The sequence below is a fragment of the Pan paniscus genome, chromosome 10 (assembly GCF_029289425.2).
Source record: "Pan paniscus chromosome 10, NHGRI_mPanPan1-v2.0_pri, whole genome shotgun sequence".
NCBI lineage: Eukaryota > Metazoa > Chordata > Mammalia > Primates > Hominidae > Pan > Pan paniscus.
In genome coordinates this window covers 5285227-5298747 of record NC_073259.2, presented here as the reverse complement: position 1 = coordinate 5298747, position 13521 = coordinate 5285227, and positions in this window count along the sequence as shown.

Sequence of the window (13521 nt, the reverse complement as noted above, 5' to 3'; positions counted from 1 at the left end):
CATCACAGATCATGTGTTTGATCTCTGAATGTGTTTGCTTCATTAATGTTGAATAAATTCATGAGCTGCGTGTGTTATTTTGTTATCTGAAAGGATTAGCATTAAATAAGTGTCTTCTGTTGCATTGTATTAATTTCATATGTGCTCACCTGAAAAGATATGAGCTATGTGTGTTATATTGTTATCTGAAAGGATTAGCATTAAATAAGTGTCTTCTGTTGAGTTGTATTAATTTCGTATGTGCTTACTTGAAAAGGTAGAGTAGATTCTCCCGCTTCTGCAATGAGATCAATTTTTGCGTGGCTCCACTGAGATTCGGAGAATCTGATTATTTTGCCCTGGCCCCAAAGACTTTAGATAAGGAACTGTGGACTTGCATTGATGTTCTGCTGTGAATCAGTCTGGATTTTATACATACACAATATATAAAAATAGATACACTTGCACAGATACATACATGGTAATATTTAATCCATGAGTATTGCATATATTTACTATTAAATATTTCTAACTAGTAGTTAAAACAGAGAGAAACAAATACCTAAATACAGCTCAGGATTAACTAATGTTAACATTTTGTTTGCTTATAATGTTAAAGTTTGTTTGCTTATGAAGATGCAACTTTTGTCTTCCTTGTATCTCTCTCCATCCCAGTTCTTATCCTCTGCAGAAAAAAAAAAGATGCTAATATTATGCTGGCTTTAACCTGATTTCTCTGAGTGTATTTTTAAAGATATGAAAATATACATGAGGATCCTAGCTAGGTACAGTTCTACTTTGTTCTTTTATCGACAACAAATGAAAAAGATATTCTACCTACACATAGTTATTCTAGCTTTTTGAATATTCAAATATTTAAAGTTTGTCTTCTTGGATATAGGCTAGGATTTAAGATTAGTAGCCTGAATCATTTAAGGGTGACCTTAGTCATTGTCTAGCTTTCAGTTCCACGTGACTAAGCTCTGAACATATTTATACAGTACAGTGTAATCCAGTCCAAATATTGGAAAGAAGAAAGACATCAAATCACGTGACCTCTGTGTTCCCTTTTAGCCATGAAATTCTGATTCAGTGTGGTTCTTTTGATGTCAATTGTAGACAGTATAACAGAATACAGATTGCTTTGGGTTTCATAGCAAATAAGCACCCCTAGTTAGGTAGGGCATTTGCTCTTCCTGCTGGCAAAGAATTAGGTTTACTGTTTTCTCTGTAAGAACAGCAAATTAATGACATTTCAATATTCCCTCTATTTCTTGTGAGAGTTTATTGGAAAAATTTAGGTCAAAGAGTTAATAGTATTTTTCAAATCTGTTTTAACTTGGCCTGCTCACTTGCTATGTTCAGCTTTTCACACAAATAGATTATTTTAATATTTCTTTTCCCCCCAACTGTTGTGCTGTTTTAGTATCTCAAGGTGGCACTTTTTCTGAGTAGTCCATTGATTTCAAGTTGCTCTACTTTCTTCGAGCTTCCCATTAAAATGTAATTGTATCATATTTTAGATTTCATTTTGAAATGAACCTTTTGTGAAATTTCACACAATGATGGATACCATGTTCTCTCTTTATCGGAGTCAATGGTATAAATCAATAGCAATTTCCTGACATTATTTGACGATTCAGTGAAGGGTAAGATTCATAACACAAAAGTGAAAGGTGATCGAGTCTCCGTAAAGTTGCTGTGTCCTTGGCCTGCTTAATCTAGAGCTGCATGAAATCTTGTTTCTCCAGACAGCCCTATTCTGCAGCATCCACTAAAGCCCAGTTATCTCTTTATTTCATTAGAGAGATGCAGGATAGTATAATCATTAATGGCTCAGCTTACATATTTTTCTTACTTGACATGTGACATTCAACCAATTACTTCTATTCTCTAATCTTCTGTTTCTTTCACCTTAAAATAAGACGAAAATAGCATCATCTTCACAGGATTAAAACAAGTGAATGTGACTGGCATATAGTAAGTGCTAAATAAAAGGTGGCTGCTGCTCTTATTATTGATACCATCATCATTCTTCAAAAATTAATATATTCCTACTACTCTCTACTCCTTCTTACTATATCTCTATTTTCTCTTGGGTTCATATGCATTTTTCGCTCCTGTTATTTTTTTTGAAAACAAGATTTCTATGTTAATTGCGTATTTGTCTGGAAAAGCACCTGAGTTTTGCACTTGTAAAAAGTAATCACTTGATTATGAACATTTATGAATTTTTGTGGTGCCTAAAAGCAAGAAATTATTTTGTTCATAGAAGGAATAATATAATTGAATAAAACAAAAATCAACAAGATCCCAAAAAATAGTTTTAGAAGACTGAGTCATCTAATTCAATTTAAAATGTAAATTATTCAATTACCTTGAGAATCTTATCAAATGAGGTTTTCACTCTTCCTCCATCTGTGGTTGAAACAGCTCTTCTGAGTGACCTCTTTCTCACTTACTGTTTACCAATTGATGCTGACTGTAGTTCCGAAAGGGAATTGGTCACAACATTTTATATATATATATATATATATATATATATATATATATATGTCTATATATACACACACAAACACACACATATATATACACACACACATATATATGTGTCTATGTGTGTATATAAATACACACACATATATATGTCTATGTGTGTATATATACACACATATATGTGTGTATGTGTGTATATATACGTATATACACGTATATACGTATATACATCATATAATATATGATGTATATACGTATATATATCATACAATATATGATATATATACACATATATGTGATATATATATCATTATACATATATGTATATATATATCAGTTTGGTTATATATATACATATATACATATATACACATATATACATATATACACGTATATACGTATATATATGATATATATATCATAATATATGATATATACATATATGTGATATATATATCATATAATATATGTATATTTACACATATATGTGATATATATATCATATGTACATATGTGTATATATATCAGTTTGGTTATGTATATACATATATACACATATATACACATACATATATACACATATATACACATATATACATGTATATACATATATATATGTATATGTATATGTATATATCAGTTTGGTTAAAACCAGCAATAAAAAATAGGAACAGCCAAGGTGATTTTGAAACCATGAGATGGTCATTATTTACAGGTGTAACAGATATTTTTTGAAGGAAGTAATTGCTTGTATTTTAAAATTCGTATGATTTTAATTAATGGTAGAATTACAATTTCTAATTGTATAATTATGAATTTAACTATGTAGAAGTAAGCAAGCAAAATATAGATGACCTAATATTATTTTTATTTGGCTTTTGAAGTTGGATTTATCCTTCCATTTTAATATGAATATCTAAAGGAATCTGGTGGGTCCCTTCAGGTAAAATAATGTAACCACATTTTAAAGACTACCTCAGGATTTTACTTCACGTCATCCCAGGGCCCACCCATTCCATTCAAATAATGTGAGCGTGTACCTCTTTAGGAGTATAGAGAAGTGCCTCAAACTGTCGTTTTTTTTTTTCTCCAGTTTTCTCTGAGTAGCACAGACCTTCAAATATGATGGTCAACAAATGCTTGTCTAATGAGTCTGAAGAATTAAACATCTATTTTAATTGACATCAATGCAAGATGTATTATAATAATGAATATAGAAAAACTCTTTCAAAAGTTAAGCTGTCCAAAAAAATCACAGTCACTTAATGGTATTAAACACAATATATTTCTAAAGTACAATACTTGTGTATATTTTACCAAGATCCTTCTTCAAAACCTATGTTATTTTCTGCCTCTGGAATGAAGGCTAAATTTCTTAGTTTAAGATTCTACAGAAATCATCTCTAATCAGAATCTTAAAAAAATATTATGTACATCACATTAAAATATCAAAAATTGCAAATAAAGCCACAGTCCCTGCTGACCACCCTCATCACCCACCATAGATTTTATCTTGAGTATCTTTAGATACCAGTTTATTTTTACTTCCAGTCCATTTTCTATTTACTTAATATGTATAAATGTACCACATATACTTGGAAATCTATACCATTGTATGTTTTCAGCCTAAGTAATATTATACTATAATATTTTTCTGTAACTTAATTTTTTTACTCCAAAACACATGTTGAATTTCTTTCCATAATGACACATGGCGATAGATATTATTTTTAACTGGTATAGTATTTCTCACTATTGATTGATTCATTCACATGTAAGTTCTTTCCTCTCATTTGTCATCAAAACCAGCACTGAAATAAACATTCCTGCACAAGCCTTCATGTGTATACCTTTGAGTGTCTCACTAGGATAAATGCCAAGAAATTAACTCAATTTTTATAGTCTATGCAATTTTTCTTTTTAACAAATGCTATCTAGTTTCTCTCCAATTGAGCTGTACCAACTCATGGAATTTTCCTCTCCATCTATTATCTGATTAATTTGTTGTTCTCTTAAAATCTTATACTCCGTTAACACCCATCAACATTTTCTAAACACACCATACACTTTCTCATCTCTGTGTTTTTGCTGCGATTGCTGCCTCAGTTTCTCGAGGTAAAATGTTTTGCCCAACAAAAGTTGGTATCATGGAGGCTTACTATTACTTCTCCACCAAATCTTTTCCCAAACTCTCATTATTGGCAGAAATAATGAAGTGTCTTCTTTGAGTCTCCTAGTATCTTATACTTATTTCTTATACAGCATTTATGATGTAGGGTAGTGAATGTATCATATGAAGTGTAGGAGACGAAAAGTAATACCGTTTCCTCACTCATCACAAGGGACATGGCTGGAACCCCTATAACAAAAGAGAGGTTAAAAAGAAAAAAAATAACAAATTTATTAACATTTTATGTGACATAGGGGCCTTCAAAAACAAAGGCCTGAAGACCAGGGAAAACTCTCTATGTTTATGCTTAAGTTCAACAATGAATGGACAATCATGAAGAAATACAAATGGACAGAAAGAATATGATCTCATTGTAAAAACTTGGAGAGAACTCAGCAAAGATCTTTATGGGCCTCTCTGTGTAGTGTTTCTTTCATCCAGGTATAGACAGGGTAGGACACCAGTTAAATGAGGTTCTTATGACCTATTTTGAGGAGAAGTAAGCCGGATAATTCCTTTATGGCTGGCTCTCACAAAGGAAAGAGAGGGGAAGGCAGAGAGGGACTCCAAGGTGCTATATTTTGGGACAGCATGTTCTGACTCCAAGGTGTTGTATTTTGAGATAGCATGTTCTGAGCCCTGGCACAAGTAAATTTAATGATCCTTGAGATTGGAGACCCTCCTTGATAGGATAGAAATGTACCTTCTGTCTGTGTCCTGGACTGGTGGTCCACTATGCAGGTTCATAAGATTCCTGGAATAAATTACTTCTTCCTTTCCCCCCTTTCTCTCTCTCTCTCTCTTTTTTTCTTCTTGGAATAACAACATAATATGAGTAATTAACAAGAAAGAAAACAAATTATATCAGTCATTATTCAGCGTTAGAATAAACTAAAATTAAATAGATGTCTCTGAGTGCTTCAGCATATGAATATTATCAACCACTGTATGTGGTTATTGATGTGTGCTTTAATACAGTGAGTATGTTTCTGTGTATGTATATAATATATATTATGTTTGTATGAATGTATATAATATTTAAATATTTTAATATGGAAATAAATCATTGGCTTCAGCACACTGATTACAAATCAATTCATATCTCAATTAAATTGAGTTTTAAGTCACACAGTTGATTACCCCAAAGAGCTCATTATAAATGCATATGACTCTTAATGGCTCCAATGAGAAGAGAGCCCTTCACTCGTGATGAATGTTACCACTTTAATTGAAACAAGGTTACCTTTGGCATTAAGGTACATAAGACGCTGTCAAAGCAGTTATGGTTTTATAAATTTAAATTAGGATGCTCTGGTCAGAACAGTTTTCTAAAATTAGATTGAAGAATGGGACAGATGTAAATAGGGTTCCTCTACACAAAGAAATATGATTGTAAGACATTACTTTTGTGATGTGTTTTTAACAGTTTTATCTTTCTGTAATTATAGTTAATTTTGGAAGCTACTGTTTTGTCATCAAATGCTACCGTTGCTCTAGATGACATCAGTGTGTCCCAGGAATGTGAAATTTCCTATAAATCACTACCAAGGACCAGTACACAAAGCAAGTGTAAGTTTTCCCTTGTCGTTGTTGCTGTTTTAAACATTGAATTAAGCTCTTCTCAGTATCAAAATATAAAATGTATTAGAGTCACGAATACCTAATACAGGGTGTGGATTATATCACCTGTTCTTGAAACCTAAAAAAAAAAAAATATATATATATATATATATATTTTAAAAGGTAAACAACTGGTCTAGTCCTTAGGCCTCTCTTCCGGTAATATGGAAAATATTCTATGCTTGCAGCTGAAATTATTGCATCCAAATATTTTAATTATAAATATTATGAAAAAATTATAATTATTTTGCATATTTTAAATACACTTTTATAAATATTCACTTCTCCATTAATTTTATTCAGAACTTCAAATGAGCATGTAATAATATTCATATTTCAGGATCACCCAGGAGTTCAAAAAAAGCAAAAAGGTTGTGTTTGGGAAAATGATGTAAGGCCAACCAAAATTTAAAACTGGACCTTAAAATTCTGTGTTTCTATTCAAAATTTAATATTTTCAAATCACAGATGGAGTTTGTCTAATTCTTTGACTAAATTTTTTGGAGAGAATATCAATTGCAGGCCAGAAATTTTGCCATAAAAATGGATCTCATATAGTCAACTATGTATTTTAAAACCTAATCATTATTTAGATTCTGGGATCATGTACACATTGAAAGAATTTACACTATACCTTCAGTTACTTTCTCTTTCTAGTACTAATTGATGTTTCTCTCTGACCACTCCTACCCTCAGATCTCAATGAATCTGACAATATTAAAAATGTTTTCTGAAAAGTGTCACACTTTATTTTTCTTAATCTGTTTCTATGAAAAAGATTTGCATATGAAAATCAGACATACTGTATATTCCTAAGTTATATTTACTTAAACAACATATTTAGTGAGTGCAACAGTTGTATTCTTACAGGAGCTGAATGGACTAATCAAGAAAAATTTGGGTCACATGATTCTGGATAGAGACGATTAAAGAACTTTTAATTAAGGTCCTTTATTAAAGATATTTTTCATTCGAGAGAGTGTATATTTCTGGGTGCTAACTTATATTGGGTTAACGTGTATTTACTTTGTTCAGAATGTGTATCCTGCATGCATAATAGACCATTCTAAGCTCTGCGCATGTGTTCATGCAAGTGTGTGTGTGCGCATGTGTGCGCGTGTCTGCCTGTGTGTCTGCATATGTGTGTGCATGCCTGTGTGTCCGTGTGTGTGCGTGCATGTGTGCATGTGTGTGTGCGTGTGCATGCGTGTGTGCATGCTTGTCTGTGCACATGTGTGTATGATTCTGATAGACACCGAGGAGTGCAGAGCAGCAGATTTAATGATTCATTTAAAGATTCATGAGTTTGGCCAGGCGCGGTGGCTCACACCTGCAATCCTAGCACTTTGGGAGGCTGAGCCGGGCGGATCACTTGAGGTCAGGAGTTGAAGACCTGCCTGGCCAACATGGTGAAACCCTGTCTCTACTAAAAATACAAAAAAATTAGCCAGGGCATGGTGGCGGGCACCTGTAGTCCCAGCTACTCGGGAGGCTGAGGCAGGAGAATGGCGTGAACCCAGGAGGCGGAGCTTGCAGTGAGCCGAGATCGCGCCACTGCACTCAAGCCTGGGTGACAGAGCGAGATTCCTCTCAAAAAAAAAAAAAAAAAGATTCACGAGTTTTTAAGGGTTAAACAGGATTACCTTATTTGTGTTGTTTAATTAAAGATTTTCTTTCTCCTAATTAAATACCACATCACCAGAATCATAATAGCTGAAAAGCATTAAAGTTGACATTGAAGAGCATTCTCTTGTAATGTAGTATTTGGAGGTATAGGGGCAGAAAGGTGTGACAAAAACCTTTCCTCACCCATCATAAGGGTCACAGCTGACACTCCGAGAATGAAAGACAGTTTAATGAGAGAAAAGCATAACAAATTTGTTTATCAAAGTTTTACTTGACACAGGAGCCTTCAGAAATGAAGATGCAAAGACCCAGAGAAAAGCATGTGCTTTATTTTATTTTTTCGTTTTTATTTGTTTTTCAGCCCCTTTTCCTATTTAGAAAACTGTGTATTTTTCTGCTTAGTTTTGGTGAAGAACAAACAGCCATTTTGAAATGTGATCGGACAAAAGGGTATGATCCAATGGTAACAGACTGAGCAGGGAAACTTAGCAAAGCCTCTGTGTTCAGAGTCTCCTTGACTCCTTTGTGTAGAATTTCTTCACCCCTGGGAACAGGAAAGGACCCCTCTAGAATGAGGATCTTGTGACCTAATTTCAGGCAAGATAAGCCAGATAATTTCTTTATGACCAGCGCTCACAAAGAAAGGTCAGGGAAGATCAGAGTGAACTTGCTCCTGGGGTACCTCCCAATCTCCTTCAGTTCAAAGTACTTTGGGGCAGCCTTTCCTGAGCTCTTACCGAGGCAAAAGTGTGGTTAAAGGTTTTAAATCATTACTAAAGTTAACCTTAGCAAAAGTTTTTGAGACACTGGATCTTGCTTACGGAGAATTCTTTTCTTAAATTCACTCAGGATTCATGGATATGTGCATCCATCTGAACACCAGATCAGTTGGATAGATAATATATCTAATTAGGACAAATTACATGAATGATTCCTGAAAGATTAATGGATGTACACAAAGGAAAAAAAGGCGTTTCTTATTGTTTTTGCAAATATGTCCAGTAGACAACTATAGGATCTCATTTGTGGAGTTCAGTATTAGTAATGGGCAGAAGTTTATGGAGAGAAACTGAAAGGAATATTTAAAAATGTGCCATGCTCCATTGACAGTAAATTGTTATATGTATGGAGCAGAATGGCCAAAGGTTTACCCAGACTACCCAGACCCTGTACAGGACTTGAAGTTTTGAAATCTTTAATAGGCATACAAATGGCTGCACCACTTCAAAGCAATCTTAGAGCTGTAGTTTTCTGCTCACAGTCCGCGTGATGAAAATCGCAAGTGCTACTTTGATTTGGCCTTTAATCAAGCTTCTTCTCCTTCAGAATATTTAAAAGCTACTGTTGATGAAATAATTTTACATTCTGTTTATTTGTTAAAGGGAGAGAGCCTGTTTTACGCTCTTAATCTCAATTTTGAAGCCAGATTTGTGCCTGGTGAGGATGCAGGTTGTATTTCATCCAGGAAGATACGCGATTTTCCAACTGAGTGCCCAAAGGGAGCACATGAAACTAATTGCTGTGAGTGCATTACTGACTCCTTCAGCAGATATTTATATGTACATATTTACTCTCTGAACGTAAAGTGCACACTACTCAAGTGAGCATTGTATGATGAAGACAGTCAGAACAGAGAACTCTGCATGATGGAAATGACTTGCCGGTGAGAACAAACCAGATTCTCTTTAAACTAGTGGCGATGAATGAAAACGCCCTGCTAACTTTCAGTTTTGCCCTGTTGGAGAATAACATTTGAAATATATGCAGGATAGCGCTCAAAACACAAGAGCAAGGATGTATCTAGCCAGTCGTAGAAAAATAAGTAACACATGACACCACTTATATGAGGTATCCATGTAGTCATATTTGTAGAATCAGAGTAAAATTGTGGTAACCAGGTTCTGGGAGGAGAGGAAGTGGAAAATTACTAATCAACAGGCATACATTTTCAGTCAAACAAGATGAATAAGCTCTAGACATCTGCTGTATAACATGGTATCTAAAGTCAATGACAATGTATTGTACACTTAAAAATGTGTTGTGGGGGTAGATCTGGCTGGATGCAGTGGCTCAAGCCTGTAATCCCAGCACTTTGGGAGGCTGAGGCAGGTGGATCACTTGAGGCCAGGAGTTCAAGACCAGCCTGGCCAACATCACAAAACCCCATCTCTACTAAAAATATAAAAATTATCAGGGCATGGTGGCACACACCTGTAATCCCAGCTACTCAGGAGGTGCAGGTTGCAGTGAGCTGAGATCACACCACTGCATTACAGCCTGGGTGACAGAGAGAGACCCTGTCTGCCACCCCCCCATAAAAAAGAGGGTAGATCTTATATTTTCTTATCACAATATATGTATTATAAACATTTATTAAATTATTTTTAACATCATAGTATTCTTATCGTAAGCAGTTGCTATTTCAGTACAACTAGCAGTAGAAGACTTTATACTGCTTACAAATGTTATTTCAAATGATAGTGTATCAATAAATAGTTCTATGGTCATAAAACTATAGATCCTGCCTAGTTCTATATATTTTTCCACCTTTAAGAGTCTCCTTTCAGTTTGTCCTTTTCCAGGGCAATGCCTCCATTCTTTCTGCATTCTACTTAAATGATTCTAAAACTATCCTAGCATCCCTGAAAAAGTAATACAGAAGAAGAAAAAAAAAGAAGGTTGTCTGTTGGTGGATAAGCTTTTCCAAAAGTATTTTAATAACTGTGCTATTGAACACAATAAAAAAAGGCAAGAGGAAAGGCAAGAGAAGCATCCCATTTTATTGATTACCCATACCCGAGGTGAAAACCAAGGTGGTTTTGAGTCAAGACAGTGGAGGAACACAGACATTTTCCAGAAGTGTGGTGGCGCAAAGAGTTGGAGAGACTCTTTCCTCTGCATTCAAAACATACATGAGAATGACGAGAAAAATCAGGGCCATTGCTGATTGCTAATACATTGGCAAGCAGCCGTGCTGCGACCCACAAAAAACCTTATGAGCATCTTTTCTATACCAAGAGATTTGGTAAGAAGAAATTGTGATCATTTCCCTCGAGAAACATAATCTATTACAGAGAGCTCAGAAATAAATCTAAACATAAAAGACCAAATACGTTTTGACAAAGGCACCAAGAGGACACAGTAGGGAAAAAATAGTCTCGTCAATAAATGGTGCCAGAAAATCTGGTCGTTCTCATGCGAAAGAATGAAATTGGACCTTTGTCTTACACCGTACACTTAAATAAATTCACAATGTAAGAAAGTCCTAAATTTAAGACCTGAAATCATTAAACTCCTAGAAGAGAACTTAGGGGAAAAACTCCTTGACATTAGAGTTGGCAATGGTTTTTTAATATCACACCAAATGCTCTGGCTACAAAAGCAGAAATAAATAATGGGATTACCTCAAACTAAAAAGCTTCTGCACAGTAAAGGAAACACTCAGCAAAATAAAATAGCAACCTGCATATCGGGAAAAATATTTGCAAACCATATGTCTGATAAGGGGTTAATATTCAAAATTTATGAAGATTTTATACAACTCAGAAATAGATAAATAGATAAAAAATGGGCAAAGGCCCTGAATAGACATTTCTCCACAGAAGACATAAAAATAATCAACTGGTATATGAACAGATATTCCACATTTCATTGGCATTAATCATCAGGGAAATACAAATCCAAAACTCTTTTAGATAACTCCTCATATCAATTAGGATAGCTATAATTAAAAAAAGCGTAACACATTTTAGTAAGAGCGTGGAGAAAAGAGTACTCATACTGTTGGTGCAAATGTGAATTGTGCAGCCATTATGGAATATGGTATGGAGGTTTCTAAAAAAATTAGCAATAAAAGTACCCTATGATTTAGCAATCTCTCTTTTGGGTATATACCCAGAAAAAATGAAATTACCACTTCATAAAGCTGTCTGCACTCCCATGTTCGCTGCAGGATTATTCTTGATAGCCAAGATATGAAAACAACCTAAGTGTCTGTTGATGTACAGATAGATAAACTGTGGTATCTAAAAAACAGTGGAATATTATTCAGCCTTAAAAAAAGAGATTCTGCCATTTTTCACATCCTAGGTGAATCTGGAGGAAATTATGCTATGTGAAATAAGCCAAACACAAGAAGGAAAATATTGCATGATCTCAATTATGTGTGGCATCTAAAAATTATATACAGATATAGAGAATGAAACAGTGGTTACCAGAGGCAGGGGCCAAGGGAAGGAAATGGAGATATGTAGCTCGGAGGATATGATGTAACAGATATGGGGGAGAAATGTGTCTAGAGATGTAATGCACAACGTGAGGACTACAGTTAATAACACTTGAGGACTACAGTTAATAACAGATTTGAGATTTGAGATTTGATAAATGAGTAAGTTTTAGCTACTCTTGCCACAAAAAAAGAAAAAAAGGGCAATTATGTGAGATAATGGATAATTTGCCTCACTGTAATAACCATTTTACTATCTGTATGTATCACATAACCTTATGTTGTATATCTTTAATATACATAATAAAATTTGTTTTAAAAATTAAGAAAAGAAGCTTAGTCTATTAGGTAAGAAATGTATCGATTTAATAGTGTTGTAATGATAACTGGAATAGAGATGTAAACAAGTAGCTATTTTAACTCTAGGAAGTTGGAGAATATATTCAATAGAAAGTAGGTAAGTCCTCAGCAGCAATTTTATTTTATTTTATTATTATTATACTTTAGGAATTTCTTAAGATGTTTTCTAGTTTTCTTGCTGTGTAAGAAGAGTGTCTATTGCAAGTTCTGCCAGGGATTAACAGTTCTAGGGCTGTCTCTGATATACATTAAGACTGTTACCAAATGTACATGGTTTAAGAACCTTACCTATATAGACTTTTAATCAGCAAAATAAATATAAGAGGTACTATTTTCCTCATTTTACGAACTTTCTTGTCATTTATTTTCTTATCAGTTAGAATTCCATTTTAAACACAGTCTGCCTCCAAAACCTACATTTTTTTTTTTTTTTTTTTTGAGACGGAGTCTGTTGCCCAGGCTGGAGTGCAGTGGTGCGATCTGGGCTCACTGCCAGCTCTGCCTCCCGGGTTGACGCCATTCTCCTGCCTCAGCCTCCCGAGTAGCTGGGACAGCAGGCGCCCGCCATCACGCCTGGCTAATTTTTTTTTTTGTATTTTTTTAGTAGAGACGGGGTTTCACCGTGTTAGCCAGGATGGTCTCTATCTCCTGACCTCGTAATCCGTCCGCCTCAGCCTCCCAAAGTGCTGGGATTACAGGTGTGAGCCACCGCACCTGGCCCAAAACCTGCGTTCTTAACTACAAATCGTATAGCTTTTCTATCCTTTTAAGGTCATCATTAAATTGAGAATGATGTTTTTAGAAAATGTGAAAAGTTCCCTACATGAGCAGTTTAAGCAATGGGAAGTTTGAAGCCAATGATCAAAACTTCACTTTTGGAGGAGAAAGGATGCCCTTAGTCTCTAATATGTCAAATGGTCACTTAGTAAATGCTGTCGAGAAGTTTAAGGAATGAATGTCTTTAAAAAATAATACTTAATACTTTCTCCTTAGTAATTATTTCTTTAATCACAGTACCTTTTATAATCTGAAATGTATTAAATTG